General features: G+C 39.7%; 1 protein-coding gene and 1 pseudogene across 1 annotated transcript in view; both read right to left on the bottom strand.

The window, feature by feature from the left end:
* Window positions 1-13,300, bottom strand: part of CDH17 (cadherin 17) — a 322,180-nt gene that overhangs the window by 25,219 nt on the left and 283,661 nt on the right. The window lies entirely within an intron of this gene.
* Window positions 3,375-3,586, bottom strand: LOC142159699 (U2 spliceosomal RNA; annotated as a pseudogene).

Raw genomic sequence — 13,300 nt, forward strand, 5'->3', positions numbered from 1 at the left:
GAACTTTACTAACCATCAATCACCCATTAGGGCGGTCTTTCTGAACCCGAAATCTGACAAACCAGTAGTAAGACATTTCCTGATCATATCTCACCAGGTTTCTAGCTTGAGATGTATTCTCATTGACCACATACCACCAAGGTGGTAACAGACAGAAACTGTTACTATAATGTGACTCACGGTGGATCACACAACTAAACAATGATTCAGTAAGGAAAGGAAAGCAAAAAAATAAGGAGTAACATTTCGCCTTCTAGATTGAGGAAGCTGTTCTACAGAATACCTGTTAGTAACACCATGGCCTCGTTTGGTCACTTATTAATCTTTTTTGGACTCTCATGTTTCTTTCATAACTCTGCATGTTGTGGACTTTACTCTTATTTTTTTTTTATCCCTCTTATTTACTTCTCCTTGTTTTTCATCATGATAATTTTCTCTACACACTGAGACCTTCAGGTTATTTCTTTTGTCTATACACTATTTCAGGTGATGTTTTACACTAGGTATACATAGTCGGCTAAGTCAAACATCTGGCCAGATTCATGACCAGATATACTGCTCCATATGGATTCCTTCCTATACACATATTTGTTGCTTTCACAGTATCAGCCCATTGACTTTTGACTGTGCTCCCATTATACATGTAGTCCCTTTTTATGTGTTTTTACTTTCATTGTGCTGATGTTGGTACATTTGTGCTCTTTCCAACTTTATTGTTCTTATGTACGCATTACTTTTTTCAGTGATTTACTTTCCACCTATATTTATCAATTCTATGTTTATTCTTGTTTCATTGTGTTTGTTTCACATCTCACTATTAGCTTGCACACCTTTGCTATATAGGACTCATGCAGGATCAATGCACACAGCAGGGCTGATGCAGAGTGGGATGAACGCCAGTTTGTGTAGCATATTGTGTGAAATAGCTCTGTGCATGTCCAGAAAGTGGGTGCACACACATGCTTCTATGCAGACTTCTGGCAGTTACACCCACCTACACCTGAAGAGGTGGGACGGAAGAGACAAAGGCAGTGCAAACACAGGTTCAAGTACGAAGGAAGTTCTTTCACAAACTACTACCCCTGCCTAGGAACTAAGAGAGAAAGCAATGGTCCAGTTTAGAATGGGAAGGTAGAGAGGGTTTTGTTACGTTTTACCGCGCTGGTGTATTCGCTAACCACAACAGTGGGTATTCAGTAACTCAAGGATGCGAGCTGCTGAGTATGGTTTAGTGTCAAGAACACGTGCTGAGAGCCGAGAGGCCAGGATGTAGCAACAGTGAACCCAAGCACCCTGTGAGGATACCACCCTTAGCTGGGATGGAAGTTACCCTCTGGGATTCAACTCACTCGGGTAGACTAGGATATATCCAAAATAAGACTTTATTACAACAGCACAACACCACAAGACGTTCACAAGTTACAGGGTAAATGGTAGCATGTATCCTCCAGCAATATTACCACTACCGTTTAGCAAAACAGTTATGGTGTCTCCTAGCCTGGGTTACTAGCTCACACCAACCCTGTCCTGGTAGGGTTCCCTCCAGCGGCACCACAATGCCTGGCCCAGAGTCCTTTTCACTGATGTCTTCTACACCAGGATCCTCCAAACTAGCATAGCTCCCCTGGCATTCTCCTCGCCCTATCTTATTTTCTGTATCCACAGGAAGTAGGGTTTTTTTTGTTTAATGCTTTTTATATTATGATTAGCAAGTACATTTTCTACATTAAGTTTTCTACTCTCTGACCTGCTGATGGCAGCACACACCAACTGTTCAAGTCTTTTGCAGGCCCCCAGCATTCGGGAAAGATACAATCATATCTGATATTGTTTATAGTAGCATTGCTGTAGTGTGGAGGAACAGTGGTGGCATTGCTGTAGTATGGAGTGATGGTTGTGGCATTGCTGTAGTATGGAGTGATGGTTGTGGCATTGCTGTAGTGTGGAGGAATGGTGGTGGCATTGCTGTAGTGTAAAGAGGCGGTGGTAGCATTACTGTAGCGTGGGTTTGTTATAGCAGATTTCTGTAATGTGGGGTGGTGTAACCGATTGCTGGAGGGGTATTGCTGTGGCTGAGTATTCCAGTGATAATGGGGTATTGCTGTAATGTAGAAGGTGTTGCTGTGTGACTCCGTCTACTCACTATTTTTCCGCACCTACCACAAGATCACTTTCAAAATATTTTCCAGGGTTACTTTAAAGTTCAAAACCTCTGTTGGTTAAATCTAGAAGGCATAACTATTTTTTCATATATCTGTTTGCTAAGCCGTGTTTATAGTACTTGGTGATTTATAATCACTAGTCAAACCATGGATATCTGGACAGTAGTACAATTAGGATTGGGAACAGAGGTTGGAATATAAACATTGGCAGATTCAGGTGTTTCACTGCATCTAAGACTGTTTCAACTGTTTATACTGGTTGTCATGACATCCCTCTGACTTCAGTGTTTCTCAGGTGCTTAGAATTACATCAATGCTGACAAGTCTGATTGACACACTGCTAGAATTGCTCTCTGCTGGTTTATAAGGCTGACTGCACCATTGACTTCTTGTTTGTTACAGTGTTTACCAATTTAGGCAATTGTTTTCTGTATCAGTTTGAAGTGTGCTTGTAGTTGATTCTATTAGCAGCCTGCCACATTTTCTGGATTAGTTTCTGACTAGCTCTTTTGCAGTTTATAATACTGGGTCCTTGTTTGTTACTGGATAGTTTCTTTGTCTCTGCAAAGGGATCTAGTATCTTCTTTTCTGTTTGTATACACCAGCACTGAATATAATCCTATACTGTTGCACACAAGACCTGGATGCAACCGAGTAACGGTGAGACATAGCATTCTATGTCAAATAGAGGCTGCTGTAGGTGCAGACCAGATGCAGCTCTATTTTTTTTTTTATTGAAAGCCCGGGATCGGTGCTTTCTTGCCCAAGTGAAAAAAAGGTACAAAAAGTGTACAAGGGTGCGGAAATCCAGCTTCTTCTCCAGAGAGAAAGGGCCCCTGTATCCCTGACTCGCTGGAACGAAAAGGCCTTACAGGGGGAAATGGTCTTCCCTTTACCCTGGGATCTGCCGGAGCATTACCCCCAGGTCTCGAAAACTCGCCCATCCCCAAGAAGCGAGGGCATCGGAGGATTTCAGGGGAATAGGAGCTTCAGGGCCACACTAATCCCCCTAGATATTCAGAACTGTGAAGCACATAAGGGCCTACCTGCACCCCACAAAAATCTGTGAAACAAAATACTTAAAAGTGAGAGTGACAAAGGAGTGTAATAAATTAGTGCCGAGTGGTTATGGGCCTCAGCCTAATGGCCGGGTTGGTATAAAAATGTGCCCGCCCAACCAAAAGGCCAGAGCAAAGGAAGGCGGTGCGTAAAAGAAAGTGGTATAAATTAGTTAAAATGTTTTAAAATCACATGCCAGGTGCAGCAGCTGTGATTTGTGGCACTTACAGGTGGCCACTCTGGAGGCACATTTAGTCCTGGGCGTTCAACGCCTCCTCCCTGCCCCCTGCCTGACAACCAAGTGCAGCATCGCCTTACAAGAACAGATACTACACTTGATCTTAGCCAAAAGGTAGAGAAGCGTCTTGGAAGCTGGTGGCAGAAATGCTTTAGCCTGACACTCTCCCAATTGTTATTTATGGAAACCTTTTGACTGAAATGAAAAGAAATGAGTAAAATATCAAGTGCTGTTTAATTTTCTGGTGTAATGGCACAAAAGACAGATTTTAAGCAGTGTTTAATTACTAATACATAGTTATGAATGGAGAATTGTAACTAACATCTATACAGTAGGTTCCATAACAGGGATGGGTACGAATTTCAGATGGTGAATCTGTTGACACCTAAACGGTGACATGGTAAATGTCTACAGTCATGGGCAAAAATTTTGAGAATAAAACAAGTAGTGATTTTCACAAAGTTTGCTGCTTTCGGTGTTTTTAGACCTTTTTGTCAGATGTTGCTATGCTATACTGAAGTAAAATTAAAAGCATTTCATAAGTGTCAAAGGCTTTTATTGACAATTACATTAAGTTTATGCAAAGAGTCAATATTTGCAGCGTTGATCCTTCTGTTAGAAGACCTTTACAATTCGCCATGGCATGCTGTCAATCAACTTCTGTGCCACATACTGACTGATGGCCGCCCATTCTTGCCTAATCAATGCTTGGAGTTTGTCAGAATTTGTGGGTTTTTGTTTGTCCACCTACCTCTTAAAGATTGACCACAAGTTCTCAATGGGATTGAGGTCTGGGGAGTTTCCTGGCCAAGGACCCAAAATTTCGATGTTTTTATCTCCAAGTCACTTAGTAATCACTTTTTCCTCATGACAAGGTGCTCCATCATGCTGGAAAAGGCATTGTTCATCACCAAACTGTTCTTGGATGGCTGGGAGAAGTTGCTCTTGGAGGATGTTTTGGTACCACTCTTTATTCATGGCTGTGTTCTTAGGCAAAATTGTGAGTGAGCCCACTCCCTTGGCTGAGAAGCAACCCCACACATGAATGGTCTCAGGATGCTTTACTGTTGGCATGACACAGGACTGATTGTAGCGCTCACCTTTCCTTCTCTGGACAAGCGTTTTTCCATATGCCCCAAACAATCTGAGAAAATCAGAGAAAATGACTTTACCCCAGTCCTCAGGAGTCTAATCCCTGTACCTTTTGCAGTGTATCAGTCTGTCCCTGATGTTTTTCTTAGAGAAGTGGCTTCTTTGCTTGCCTTCTTGACACCAGGCCATCCTCCAAAAGTCTTCGCCTCACATCTGCCTGCTGCCATTCCTGAGCAAACTTTGCACTGGTGGTGTCCCGATCCTGCAGCTGAATCAACTTTAGGAGACATCCTGGTGCTTGCTGGATGTCCTTGGGTGCCCAGAAGCCTTCTTCCCAACTATTGAACCTCTCTCCTTGGAGTTCTTGATGATTCGATAAATGGTTGATTTAGGTGCAATCTTACAAGCAGCAATATCCTTGCCTGTGAAGCCCTTTTTGTGCAAAACAATGATGACTGCATGTGTTTCCTTGCAGGTAAGTATGGTTAACAGAGGAAGAACAATGATTTCAGGCACCACCCTCCTTTTAAAGCTTCCAGTCTTTTATTCTAACTCAATCAGCATGACAGAGTGATCTCCAGCCTTGTCCTCATCAACACTCTCACCTGTGTTAATGAGAGAATCACTGACCTGATGTCAGCTAATCCTTTTGTGGCAGGGCTGAAATGCAGTGAAAATTTTATGTTTTTGGGATAAATTTCTTTGTCGTGGCAAAGAGGGACTTTGAAATTAATTGCAATTCATCTGAACAAAAGTAGAAATGATAAAAACAGTGCAGATCTCGGTCTCAAGCAGCCCTCTATGCTTAAACCCCAATCAACACAGGAGTCAACAATAATATAAAAAAAGCAATACAAATAAAGCATAGGTTGGCGCTAGTGACTAATAAAACAGTTTCTCAGTTGTAGTGCAGATAACACTAAAATGGTGAAAACAACCTCTTCTGCAGATAACTTCTATATCCTCAGGTGCATTCAGTGTGTGTTCAAAGTCTGTGAAAAGGATCACTTGATCCCAATCAATACTTCTTTTAATGTCTAACGATGAAACATGAAAGAAAATAAAAAACCATCGTAGCGCAGACTTGTAAGTATTCCAAAACTGATACATATATTCTTAAATTGAAAACAAGCACACTTTCCACAAAAGACAGGTGACTTCCTCTGTGAACAGCCCCTACAGATATACACTTACAAGACTCTTATTGATCGTAGGCATGAAGTCTCATATGCATTCTTCTCTTTTCCTTCATTATTCATTCGGACAAAACATCTCCAAGATATACACAAGGAAGAAATAATGTGCTAATAGTGCATTACCTCTTATTCAAAAAAGGAATTTTATTTCAACACTGCACCATATAAAAGGTATGCCTTAACAAAGATTGTTTTAATGGAAATGTGTTGACATCTCTGAAGGACAGCTCTTTCTTGAAAATATATGTACCTGCATTGCTGGCGCTCCAAATGCATTTTTTATGTGAATGTCAACCAATGTTTTGGGGTAAGAATGCATCCGGAACGAGATGTTATAAGGAATGTTTTTTTATGTGTTTATTTTATATAGTGCAGTGTTGAAATAATATTCCTTTTTTAATAAGAGGTAATGCACTATTAGCACATTCAGTGCTTTATTAATTAAGCATAGCACTTAAAAACCAGTGTTTAAATTGGCCATATGATATTACTTTTCTAATGACAATTAGAAAAATCAAGTTTATTTAATCTGCTGTATATTGCTGAACCAACATGGCACTATTAAACACTTTTGATCACTTGAAGTTACAATAGAGTGGTTATCAGAGCCGGATTTAGACCTCGTGGGGCCATAGGCAAGAGACTGGTTGGGGCCCCCCCTCTCTGAAAAAATCCATAGCACTATGTTTTTTTTAGCATACTATATACCCCTATAGCTGAGTAGAAGGAAAGCTATGTGCTGCCGCGGTGCGCCATCGAAGGAGGTGCGGCCATATCATTGGGGGCATAACTTGCATCATTGGGGACGTACCTAGCAGCAACAATCTAGTGTACCTAGTAACAACCTAGCAGTTGTCACTTTTGTCCCTCCATCATCACTTTTGCCCCTTCACATTATCATATGTGCCCCTTCACAATACCTCTGTCCCCAATCACATCAATTCTGTCTCCCTTCATAATTTTTTTGGGAACAATTTGTTTCCCCTTTTTCATAGTGTGCCATTGTGCCTCCGTTAGTTTGCTTACCTTTATATTGCTTTCTTCTCTTCCGTTTTCTTTCTTGCCCCGTCGCGCACGCTGCTCCTCTCTGCTCCTCTGAGTCTTCAGTGAATATGCCGTCGGGCATGATGAGCAGGAAGGAGGAGATGAGGCTGTCGGGGCTGCTGCAATCGTGATTTTTTTTCTTTTTCTTCCCTTGGACACAATATTTTTTTTCTTTACTGGCGCCTTTACTACCACCCGGGCCCCCTAGCGACCGCTGGGCCCTAGACAAGTGCCTAGGTTGCCTAGTGGTAAATCTGGCCCTGGTGGTTATTGGATTTCAAGTTGCCAACTTTAGAGTCCTCCACAGAGCTGGGGCTCAGTGAATCTTTTCCTTGATTTCCTTTATTCTACTTTTTACAAAGCATCATAGTTTAATTAAGCAGAGCCTTATTTAATTAAATCAGGTAAAACCAGTTACTGCATAATTTCACTACAATAGGTCATAGTTTAGTCCTCTCAGTATTTACTTAAACAATGGAATATCAACAAAAACATGTAGTCAAATAATTATATTTCAAGATTTTTCAGATGTACTTTGTCAATACACCAGAACACAACAGGAATACACAGATTAGTGGGAGGGAGTGGTAGGAGGACTGGGCAAGAGAAGGTATACACCGCTTGCCCAAACCAGCACCACTTTGACTGAGCAGTGTGAGGTGCACTTTTTACACCTAGTCTTCCAGGAACCCAATTTTTTGGTACTGGCATGTAATTAGAAAGGGTTTTTAATTTTTTACATTTTAGAACATTTGCTCTTATTTTTGTATGCCTGTTATGTAACCATTTTGTATAAACACTCTGATAGCGCAGCAGATTAAAAATAATGATAAAGTCAATATATGAATTTTAAATTTCTTTATTTAACTTTTTCCGAACCAGATTTCAATTAAAAAAAAAAAGAACAAAATGCATATTAAGTGTATGTAGGTGATTCATTAGGTGGTCATTTAATGAAATGTTAAATCTCACATGCAGCAGCTTCAGACGTCCTATTCACAATCAATTTGCAGGTTAAATTTATGATTTTACCAAATCTGCAGCAACCTCTTGGTCTCTCAGCAATCAGTTTTTGGGGGTCTCTCCAACTTTGAAAGTACTAGGCGCCAAGATTTTTTTTTAAATGAGTATTTTTCTTACATATTACCATGGGTTTGGTCTCAATGAACTTTTCTAATACATGGTCCATTTAAGAATATCACAGTTACTGGTTATATTTTTGTAATCTGTTACAATTGTGTGTTATAGGTGGAGAACAAGGGTATAGAATCATCAAAGAACATTTCCCCTTCTCTTTATTTTTTGGGTTCAGCATGAAGTCTCTCTGTAGAGTACTTGCACATTCTGAGGTTTCATTCCTCAAAACTTCTGAATAGCCCTTTGTTGATCCTCACCCTTGGAACAATTTTACTTTAATCTACGCATTCGGTGGCGTCCACTATTATTAGAATCAACAGGTTGAGGATATAACCCTGCCCTATAAAATCGAGAGGGGAATATCCAAGTAGTTAACACTAGTGTAGTCAAACATGAATTTTAAATGAAAAATGTTCAAGCTTAAAAACTGATCAACAAAAGGACCAGGTTCACCTCAAAGGGGCCATTACATATATACTGATCTTCAAATTCCCCCATATACTGGTTAGCAAAACTGGGGGCAAAGCTGGTCCCCATAGGCATGCCAAGTGTGTGTAAATAATATTGTAATCCAGACAGAAAATAATGCATGAGAATGAATATTTATTTAATACAAAATTATTTCAGCTATCCGAGTTACTATTTTCGCTAATCAGGAATGATTTAACTGCATTTGTCTCCTCCTGATGGAGTATATCTGTACACAATACTTGCTTGTCTAGCATACGGAATCCGGACTCCACTCAATACCCTCTAGCATATTAAGAATATGCATTGTGTCATTGACATGTAATCTCAGATGGGTGATATGAATGTGCAAATGGTGATCTACAAGAAAGGATAAATTAGACCAAGTAATCAGAGAACCGAACAGAGGCCATGAGTGCCGGGTCTTTCCACTCACAGAGACGCTGCCCAAAACCTGATTAAGAGTGCTCTAATGGGGGACTGTTGCTTGATGAATAAGAGTATCCTTACTGACACGACTCAGATTGACAAATATACCTGTGGAAATTGCTCTCTCCTTATCTCTAACCAAAGTTGAGTTACTAACGACTGCTTAATATTAATAACAATGTGGTTTTGATTACATTATATTATACTGTTCACCTGTCTACAGCCTGTAAGTATTTTAACTGTTGATGATTTTAGATTACAAATGAAATGAAATAAATATTTGTTTTAATTTTATGTATGTGTTTGAGTCAATTTCTGCCATGGTTGATTTTGATATCTAATAATTGAGACAAAAAACTAGAACGCCCAGTGCTGTTTTTCATTTTATGTATCTATTTAACTTTTAAATTAAGCAAAATTCCTAATAAACAGCAGAAAGGATAGATGTTTCTTCTTCATCATCATCATCTATTTATATAGTGCCACTAATTCCGCAGCGCTGTACAGAGAACTCACTCACATCAGTCCTTGCCCCATTGGAGCTTACAGTCTAAATTCCCCACATACACACACTGAGAGAGACTAAGATCAATTGAAAAGCAGCCAATTAACCTACTAGTATGTTTTCTTCTATAAGCTATATGTTTAATTCTAGCATAGAAGTTTATTAATATTACAAATTTTGTACCAGGCTTCTTCAAGGGGAAATCCTGTATCTGTTTCTCAGGCCTATTCATGAATTTCAGTAGGGAAGTTGAGCTTCTGCAATTAGGCTTAAGCATATGTATGCTCTATTTAAGAGTTTTCTTAACTGTACTTGCTTGAGTGGGGCTTGGACAAAGTGATGAAATAAAATTTATTATTGGGTGGACAGCGCTTTCCTGTAATTCTGCGTGTTAGTTGAGTTTCCTATTATAGCATCAAAGCATGTTATGCCAGCAGCTTTCCAGATGGATGTCATATCACTACTCTGTCCTGGACAGAAGAGGGGATGAGTCCATACGGTTGCAAGGGGTGATCTGACAGGAGGCCTCTGTTAACAGTATACCAGGTGGATCATCATTGTCAACATTTATTTACATAGCATCAGCATATTCCATAACGCATTACAATTGGGAACAAACACAGTAATAAAACAATACTGGGTAATACAAACAGACAGAGAGATGAGAGGGCCCTGCCCGAAAGCTTACAATCTAGTAGAGAGTCATAACTACTGCTAGAATACATAGAACAGATTTCAGTCTATACTGTTTTTCAAGCCAGGATATAAATTCCATTGAGTTAGCGCCAAACTTCTTCAAGTCGATCCTATAATTTATGTGTGCTTTAGTAAAAGCTTAAAGTTGGCTAATGCAGGTAATTGTTGTAATATCTGCAAAGCAGTGGGAGTACCAGTACCCCTTTACCTCATGTCGGGAGAAAGAGTTATTTTTTTTTAAATTCATATTGCATAGTAGTATTTTTATATGGTTGGTCATAGGATTTGTTTAAGTTAACACCTAGATCCTTTGAGTCTAGTTTCCATCAAATTTCAACTCAAAATTCCCTAAGGTGACATGGGACGTAGAAGGGTAAGGCCTCTGAATTGTAATTATTAACCTTGTACTCAGGAATAGAGCCAAAACCGTGTAATTCTTACAGGGGAGAGAGGTGAGCGTTAATAGGACATCATCAGCAAAGAGGGACATTTTGTACTAGGATTTGCTGATGGCTATGTCTGAGATGTCAGGGTTCAATCTTATTTTATTGGCCAGGAGTTCGATGACCAGGGTAACTATCAGGGGGAAAGAGGTCACTCTCTTTTGCCGAGGTTATGGGATAGCACAAGTATTACTTGCAAAAATTTGTCTTTGAAGCAGTAATGGATTAAAAATTGGACCATGAATGCCCAAGAGACCATAACGAAGACTTTCTACGAGTCTAGGGCAAATACCAATGAGGGGATTTTATTTTTTGTTGATATAGTAAATTATATTAATGGTTTGTCTAGTAATATCCACCTCCTGCCTGGGTAGAGATAGCCCATCTGACTATGTGTATTAAGTTAGGTAATAGGGTAGTTATCCTGTTTGCTAGAACCTTAGCGCAGATCTTAAGATCAGTATTTAATAGACAGATTGGACAGCAGTTAGAAGTGTCCTCCAGTTACGATAGCTCTGGTTGTGCACAGGTGGAAGGATTCTCCATTCATCATGCTATTAAAGACAGTTTTCATATGGTATCTCTCCTCAAGTAGCTTACTTGATGAGAGATATACCAGCATTATGGTGAGGGAGCAATCATTAGTCAAGTGGTTTTTATGTATATTGTCTAATTCTTTGTAATACGTTTTAAAAATCTAATTTATTTGCACCTAATTGTATTGCAAATGATCTTTTGTATCTTTAATTGATTGTATTGCATAAGACGCTCTCTGAGCTTTTAGTTTTATTTGCTTACATGGTATCTGCTATCTGCTTTATTAGATTATTTATAGAAGAGCTGGTTTAGCCAACAAAGAAATTTCTGATTTTCTTCGGAGAGGATATTATTATTAAGCTCAACGCTGGCTGACAATAATTTTTCTTTTGTTTCTTTGAAGGTAGCAGTTATTTCATATTCAAGAGTTGTTATGAGATCTTCTATTTTTTCTGTTCCTTATTATTTGTGAGATCACCTTTAACAACAGCCTTGTGTGCTTCCGAATGGGATAGAGGGACTATTTTGCAAGATGTTAGAAAAGTAAACAAGAATACTTTTCACTATTTGCATTTGGCATTGAGATGTTTAGAAATGTTTTATTCAGCAAAGTTCTACCTGAGGGGCCCTTATGGAGAATAAATGCCCCTGTCATGCATGAATAAGATTTACCTCTGGCTGCTTCCATTTCAAATTCTTTATCTTTAAATTCAGAAAACAGATGATAATGTTGCATTGAGACTCATTCTCCCTTGGCTTAGGGTGAAGAGCTCTTTTAATTGGGACTAAATGTAAGTTTAACTCTAGGAACATAACTAAAAGGTTTGTTTGCAGCTAAGTTTTTCATGCCCCATTCTCAATTTCTTCATTTTTGTATTTTAGCTCTTGCAATTCTCTACTGAGATGGTCTAAATCGCAGTTAGTATCTTCTTGGAAACTTTCTTGACATGCATCTAGCTTAGTCATGCAGGCTGCTAAAGAGGTTATATCAGCTTTGTTGTTATGGCTTTCTGTAGTTCTGTTTATAGTGAATGCTTTAAGTGCATGATGAGGTTTTTTTAGGTGATTCTTCCAGCAAAAAGGGGAGTGTGAGAAAGGCAGTGCTTCTATTCGAGGGCTTATTTCATCCAGGCTTGTGAAATAACGAGTGAGCCCTCCATGAAGGCACTTTTTTGGCTTTGATGGTGAGTGTTGCATACTTATGATTACATTTCATTCTTAGGGTGATGTGTGTTACTTGTAGCATAAGATGGCTTTAAATTGAGACAGGATACAGCCAATAGTCACCCGTGGGAAACAGGAGGGTCTCCTTTAAATGCACATTACTCTTGGGGATTTTGTATACTAATTTACGACCACCAGTTGGCGAAGTTTCTCAAATGCAAAAGTTCTGCTTTTATGTGTTGCAGGCATGAAAGTAATGTTTTGGAGATTAGGGAAACCTTGTAGTGGTACCTACAGTACATATAGTTCTCCACCTATTATTTGGTGTCCTACCTCATAATTACCCCTCTTATTCCTCAGGGTTTTTTCCTTATTCTCCTCTACTTCCGCAAGAAAGTGTGGCGTTGGCTTCTTATAGAAGAATTGTGACTAGCAACTATCAGGTCACTGTGTAATATAGTGATTCTCTTGCTACCTTATTAGAACCTCTGTAGCATTAATAGGGCAAAGCTGAGGGAAGGGTATTAGAGCTGGGTTGAGAGAGAACCACTTTTGCGCAGATCAGCGGGAGCCTTCTAGCTACTTTAGTCTGGCAGAAGTATGCACTGCTGCTGTGATGATGTTGCAGTGGCATAATTTTACTGGGTTCCAATGATCAGGAAGCTTGGTTTGTCGCAAAACCGTGTGTTGAGCTTTGGATTGGCTCCCGATGGCATTGCAGTACAGTTAAGCTAAACAGAACAGTGGAGTGGTAATGTGTGGACGCTGGTGGCACTAAAGATGAAGGGGATTTGTGACTCCACACGGTCGGGCTAATTCTTTTATGTGTCAGATGGTTTCTGGAGCTTGGGCGGCACCAGTTTGCACCTGTTTAGGCATATTAGAAGGGTGGTAGGCCTCAGGCCTGGTCACCTCCGAATATGGTGCTTGCTCAAAAAAATACCATGATCAAGATGAGCCCCACATATTCTAAGCCCCACATATTCTAGTGGGAATTAGAGTGTGGAACAGTGGTCAGGAGCTGCAGATTATGATTAAGCGCTCTCTATGTGCTACTTGCACGGATGGCTGTCAGGCCATGCCTAAAACATGGTTTGTAAGTATTGTATATAATTAAATGTTGCAATTTA

This window comes from Mixophyes fleayi, chromosome 5 (assembly GCF_038048845.1).
Source record: "Mixophyes fleayi isolate aMixFle1 chromosome 5, aMixFle1.hap1, whole genome shotgun sequence".
Classification (NCBI taxonomy): domain Eukaryota; kingdom Metazoa; phylum Chordata; class Amphibia; order Anura; family Limnodynastidae; genus Mixophyes; species Mixophyes fleayi.